Source organism: Fukomys damarensis, unplaced genomic scaffold, assembly GCF_012274545.1.
Source record: "Fukomys damarensis isolate Sample0158 unplaced genomic scaffold, DMR_v1.0_HiC HiC_scaffold_23, whole genome shotgun sequence".
Classification (NCBI taxonomy): domain Eukaryota; kingdom Metazoa; phylum Chordata; class Mammalia; order Rodentia; family Bathyergidae; genus Fukomys; species Fukomys damarensis.
The window spans coordinates 60,822,135-60,828,897 of record NW_022900935.1 but is presented as its reverse complement, the minus strand read 5'-3'; the positions used below and the strand labels follow the sequence as shown (position 1 = coordinate 60,828,897).

Below are 6,763 nucleotides of genomic sequence, written 5' to 3'. Positions count from 1 at the left end.
AAACCCATCTAATAACAAGGGCCACCAAATCCTACCCTGAGGCAGAACTGGTGCTGGCATTGCCAGGTCCTAGGTCGCCACCATAGTCACCAGGGTGCTGGAAGGGGTCGGGAGCAGTCGGGTGGGTGGGCAACTGCCCAGCCGTGGGAGTGGTCACACTCAGGGGCTCTGGGGACCCTTAGGATTCCCCCAACCCCTGGAGGGCTGAAGCCTCGCTGCTGAGCCTTGGCGGTCCCTGTGGCTGCTTTTGAAGCTGAGCTCCCCATCCGGCCTTCTGCCCCTGTCCTTTAAGCTAGGGCAGGCTCCTGCCGGCCAGGCAAACTGCAGCAGCAACGGTCTGTGAGGACACCCAGCTGGCTGGAGCCATCACGGGAGCGACTCGGAGGTCCCAGCTCTGGGTGTGTGCCCAGCTCTGGGGACGGACAGGATCCTGAGCGTGTGACCGGAAGAGCCTTGACTCAGCCCGCAGATGTCATCGTTTGTCTCCAGCTTCGTCACAGCAGCTGATGTGCACTGAACACTCCCTGGCTCGAGCCGCGCTCTCCGCACGTAAGCAGCCTTTGTCTGGAGAATAATGGGCCCTGAAGCGGTGTCTGAGCATCTCCAAGGTCATGCCTGGCTCACCATGATCTGCGGTAAAAGGCAGAACTTGACCCTGACTCCAAGACTACTGAGGAGCGGGGAGAAATAAGAGCCCCATCTGGGGTGCTCTGTCAAGAGGCGGCCCTCAGAGAAACAGGCGAAAGGGGCTGAAAATAGAACCAAAGTGCCGCATAATTTCCATGCAATTTCCCCTCTGGTTTGCATGTTTAGTGCCCCAGCCACTGAGTGTAAGAGGATAAAATCAAATGCATGAATGAATTCGTGTCCCCTCCCTACTGTGGACAGGCTCAATCCTTAGGCTTATTTCTGACCCCCCCCCCCCCCGAACATGCACATGTGCACACAAACGCGTGCAGGATGGGGAGGTCTTTTCAAAAGCCTTTTCCCAGAACGCAGCACAGGGTGGTGGCACAGGCAATACGGACCAAGTCTACCGCGGTCCCTTGCCTCGTGGGCTCACATGCTATGGCCCTGGGGCTCCAGGTTAATATTTACGGACGACGAGGCTGAGGAAGACGCCGTGAGGAGCTTAGTGAAGCAGCCAGTGCAAACCCTGGCACTATCGGAGGGGCCCTTCCCTGTCTGGGTCCCGCTTCCTGACTCGGAGGGCATGGTCTCTGCCCCATCTGGACCAGCACCACCTGTTTTAGAAGCCACAGCGATCCTCCCAGGAAAGTGCAGAGCCCATTGGGGGAACTTTGCTGAGGCCCCTGGGAAATTTCCACTGGGCCTGGCCAAGGGCAGTAACACCTGCTCTGCCTGCTCAGCATCTGCAGTTGCAGGGACCTCTACGGGACGCTGGGATTTTAGATGGATTTGAGCTGTCTTTTTTTTTTTCCTTTTTGAGACAGGGTCTCACTATGTAGTTGAGACTGACCTGGAACTCACTGTGTAGCCCAGGCTGGTCTCGAACGTGCAGTGATCCTCCTGCCTCAGCCTCCAAGTGCTGGGATTACAGGTGTGCACCACCACGCCCGGCTATTGAGCTGTCTTTCATTAAGATCATACACATCACAATTTCTGCTATGTTTGCAAAGGTCAGAGCACCAGTCTGGGAGCTGGGAGCCAGAGGCCAACCGCAGTTCAAAAGCCCTGGACTCGCTGTGTTCCCTGGGCCAGTGTCTTACTTGGCCTGTCTGTTTCTTCTCCCCAGGCAGAAGGTGTTGGATTAGATCAGTGATCCTCAACTAGGAGCACTTCTGCCCCACCCAGGGGACATGCAGCATTGTCTGGAAGTGTGTTGGAAGCCACAACCAGAGGTCCTCCTGGCTAAACATCCTACACCGCACGGAACAGAGCCAAGACAGCGATCCTGCCCAACATGTCAGCAGGCCTGCAGTTGAGAAGCCCTGGGGGGAAACTCAGGCCCATCTCAAGTTGAAGGCACCAAGATCACTGCCTGCCCTCAATGGGTAGGACTGGGAAAAGTCTTCCTGCCACTGTCCCCGCTGCCTTCCTGGGTGATCCAGTGAGATTTAATGGGATTCCCTCAGAAGCCTCCTCTGAAAGCCTGCAGAGCGAGTGAGGAGCTTCTGGCCAAGCCTCAGGCACAGTCTGGTGAGCACTGGGAAATCAGGGGGTCAGGATGTAGTAGGAAGGGCACCCCGTGGTGCACGAGTCCTGGCCCTGCCCTCTTTCCACCATCCACCTTGTTTCCGAAGAGCCCCAGTCAGCTGGGTCACCTGAGAACAGGTAGGTGCTCCAACCAGCTAAAACTGTGATGCCCCTTTCAACTGAGAGGTGTTGTGGCAGTTAAGGTAGATTGCCTACCTGATTGACTTTGGGAGTCACCCAGGGAATTAGTGACGCACACTTCTGGGTGCATCTGGATGGGTCACAGAGGCATGACCTCAGACTTCCTTTCCGGCCCTGTTCCCCTGCTCTGCTTCCCAGCTGCCAAGAACTAAGCAGCTTTGTTCACCAGGCCCTTCTGCCAGGAAGTCTCTGCCTTGGAGCCAGCTTGCCATGGAGTGAATCCTCTGAAACCGTAAACCAAATCAAGCCTCTCCTCCTTTATGCTACGGGTGTCAAGTTATGTTATTTGTGTCCGAGTAATGGGAAAGTTGACTGAGAAAGGGATTGACTATATATTTTAAGAGACAGAGAAATCAATATTCTTGTTTTCTTTGAATATAAACCTGTTTGCCTCTTTGTTTGTTTTTTTTTTAATTTTTCATTTTCTGCTTGCCTCTCAGACCCTGGAAAGGAAGCACCCATCCCTCCAGAGACGGCCTTGACCACGCACACGTGCCGCGGAGCTGGGCCCGTGCTCCTGAAGAACAGTCAGCAACACACTCCTCACTTCTCTCTAGTTTGCATTTTTTCTTGTGATTTTCCAAACCACACAGTTCTTGGGCAGCACATTGAAGTGTTTAAAAATGAGGCAATAAAAATAAATCACTTGTTCTCGGAAGACAGCCGGCTCATTCCTTGGCAGCCCATCTCAGCTGACTAGATGCTGACACAGGGGTGCTGACGCCAGGGCCTGCGGGGCACTGGCCGCCTGGCCCACAGACAGTGCCCTGAAAAGGACCTCATCACGTCCATACAAGGACGGCAGGGCGCCATCTACTGCAGGGGGCCGAAACCGCTTCCCCCTGGAGTTGTGCGGGTGTCTCAAGGGAGCACCTGAGCTCACCGGCGTTAGCTCTGCAATCTGTCTCTGTAATATTTCAACATGCTTTCTAATCGTGTAATTGTCCACAGGCAGCTGCCCAGTAGGCCTGGCCCCCGCTGGGGCCCGTTGGCATCTGCCTCTCCATCCATACCCTTCCTACCCAGGATCCAGGATCAGTCCCCAAAGGATTTCTCAAGGGGGTTACAAAGAGCAGGAAGTGAGCTTTGTCACGGCCACTAAATCCAGGAAGCCACTTAGGATTAATTGAAGTCTTTACCTCTTTCTTACACAGCTCAGCATCACACACATCAGAGATTTAAATGCACAACAATAAAATGAAGGCTAATTTAACACAAAAGCCTTTCTAACAAGAAGAAAGCCCAGGGCCTGATGTGGAGGTGTGTGCCTACAATCCCAGTACTTAAGGAGCTTGAGGTAGGAGGACTGAAAATCTGAGCCCAGCCTGGGCAGTGGAGCAGCTTAGGGAGACCCTGTCTCAAAATTAAAAAGGGCTGGGGATGTAGATCAGTGGGAAGGCCCTGGGTTAATCCTCAGGAAAGAGTAAAAGCCAGAAGCTGTTAAGGGAAAGATGATAAATCTGACCTAATAAAGATTAAATACTCCTTCAAGTATGTATGGGAGTGGAAGTGAGGTCAAAGCCAAATGGCAAAGAAGAGACAGCTGCTCCCCGTCTTGTCCAAGTTCAGGCCAAGGAAACAATGTCTTCGCCAAGCACTGCAAGGCCTCTCTCTGCCGTGTACCTCTGGCCTCGTCCCTGTGTCTGTGGGGATGAGCGGTCTTTCAGCGGTGAGGGGAGCCTGACTTCTCCGAGGCATCATCCGCATAGCTCTGCCTCTCCTGGGCTAAACCCAGGGCCAGCCAAGCCTCGATGGGGCAGTGGTTGCTGCTGTACACGGGGACTCATGCAGGTCCAGGCTCGCGCACATGCCAGCCGCTAAGGGCCTCTGCCACACCGGCTCGTTTGCGGCTCCCTCGGGAGGTACGGGGCTGGCATGGCTGGCGAATGGTACATTTCTCTGCTCATTTGCCCCACCATACTGACCTTTTTTTTTAGGACCGGAGATTGAACTCAGAGAACACTGAGCTACACCCATTGCCCTTTTTTATTTCTTTGAGACAGGGTCTCACTAAGTTGCCCAGGCTGGCCTTGACCTTGTGAGCCTCTTGCCTCAGCTTCCTGGGTAGTTGGGATTTTATAGGCAGGCACCACTGCCCTGGGCTGCGTGTTGCATCTCGGACGCACTAGACACACACCTGTCCCGTGGTCTTTGCGTTCGCTGTCCTGTCTCTCCTACCCCGCCTCCCTGTCCTTTTCAGGGAAATCTGTGACGCTGGCTCCACGGCCTCCTCCTGAGGTCTTTCCTGGTGCTGTGTCCCTCTCCTCTCCCCGCAGCCCCCACTACCGTTGGAGGAGGACACTGCTCGCAGGCAATCAGAAAGAACTCGTGTCAGGGGCTCGAAGTACGGGTCCTGATCAGAGGAGGCTGTGCAGTTCGGAAGGAGCACTGGTCTGCAGCCTGGGCTCACAGGAGATGCCACGAGGGCTCTGGGTCTGCGAGGAGGGGCCAGCCTGAGGGTGCTCCTACCCCCGGGGCACAGTGGGCCAGCCTTCAGAACGCCTATGGTGGCTGGCAGACGAGCCTCCTGAGGAGAGAGGCTGGGGTCTGGGCAGCTGGCCCTGGAGTCCACCGCCTGTCCCCATCCTCTTCAGGGTCCCCCCCCGACTCCCGGGCCCGGCACACAGAGAAGCAGGTGCACTGGGGACACGGAGATGACAGCAACAGCTGCCACACGCAGCGTGGTGACCTAGATTGTCCTGCCTATCTCTCAGAGCGGCATGCAGGCCCCAGAGGGCAAAGTGGCCCTTTCCGACTGTGTTCTGTGCCCCCATCTGGGTCCCACCCCGCACAGAGCAGAGACTCAATAGACACCCACAGGACAAGTGAGGAACGGGGTGAAGGGGTAAATATTTACACTCTAGGAGGCCAAGGGGCACTTTCCTGGGTAAGTGCAGCTCCAGTCGGGAAGAAAAGGGGAGAACTGAACATAGGAGGGGTCACACCGAGGGCCAACAGAGACCCCTGATTGCCACACAGAAGGACCCCTGAGCCCCACGAGGAAGAGAGAGCAAGGACAGGTCGGGCGCCCAGAACAGAGACCTCATTCTACACAAACACGGGTTTCATGACTGTGACCCTCGTCGCCTCTGGGGACTGGGGCGGGTGTGGTGGGAGAAGGGGAAGAGGTGCCGATTGCTGCTTCACCCCGTTCTGTTGTCGGAGGTGATCATGAGCCTATGTTTTCCTAGGAGAACTAGTTATAAAGAAAAAAGAGGTGGGGAGGGGAGGAGCAGACGTGACTCGCGTTCCTGGAGAGGAAAGGGAGGATATCACTCTGAGGCCTCCACTCTGAGCTCACACGTGCAGCCAAGGAACGCAGCCTGTAATCGGCCCGCATGCTGTACCACCGACATGTAAGAGGCCCCGTGTCTGCAGCTCCGACCCACCCTGGTAGATAGCAGTCCGGAAAACAGGCACAGACTTTTCCCCATGGTTATCGCGTCACCGATACTACGGAGCGACTGTCCGCACGGCGTAGCCATTGTGTTAGGTATTGCAGTGCTCTGGCGGTGATTTAAAGCACTGGAGGGGGCCGGGGATTTAGCTCAGCGGTTCTGCCTCCTGCCTTGCAAGTGCAAGGACCTGAGTTCGATCCCTGGTACCCTCCCCGCAAAAAAGAAAAAATAAAGTATTGGAGGGACGTGCACATTTGTGAGCAAATACTGCGGCTTCCCCCAGATTCGTCTTGCTGTGCTATCCAGGATGGGCTTCGGCTCACAGGCTCCCAGGATTCTCCCGCCCCAGCCTCCCCTGTGCTGGGCTACAGAGGGTGCCACCTGGCTTGTGCCACTGAATGTAGAGGACTCGGGCATGTGTGGGTTTCAATGTCCGCAGCCGTCCTGGAACCGGTCCCCAAGGATACGGTGAGACAACTGTACCACGAGCATCTGAGAATTTTCAGAAGGGGACATAAAGAAGTTACATCCCTAGCCTCTCAGCTGAGATTCACAAGGAGTTTATCTTTCCCGTCCTAAAACCCAACGTGTCCCAAAGCAAATATCTCACAAAGGACTTGCTTTCCAGGATACAGAAAGAACTCTCAGTGTGACAGGAAATATCTAGTTAGGAAATGGGCACAGATATGAATCAATATTTCACCAAAAAGAATCTACAGATGGTAAAAAGGAAAAAGATATATATATATGAAAGAAAATATATATATGAACCGTGACAGGAATGCACACCCAGGAGAAATTCCAACACAGCCGGCAGGACAACTCAAAGGAAATGCCAGCATGGACGCGAGATCCGGGACTGCTGCCACTGTGGCTGGGGCTGTGACTTCTCATGCCGTTCAACACGCAGCGAAGTACCAGGTGGCCCAGCACTGGCTGGGAGTTTACAGTCCCACGAGGGCTTACATCCAGGTAGAGAGAGAGAGAGAGAGAGAGAGGAAGAAGGA

General features: G+C 54.9%; 1 long non-coding RNA gene across 1 annotated transcript; it reads left to right on the top strand.

The window, feature by feature from the left end:
- Positions 1 to 306: 306 nt before the first annotated feature.
- Positions 307 to 3,020, top strand: LOC117287378. Its single transcript, XR_004518698.1, has 3 exons — positions 307 to 549; positions 1,757 to 2,160; positions 2,799 to 3,020. It is a non-coding gene; the product is annotated as an uncharacterized LOC117287378 (long non-coding RNA).
- Positions 3,021 to 6,763: the final 3,743 nt, after the last annotated feature.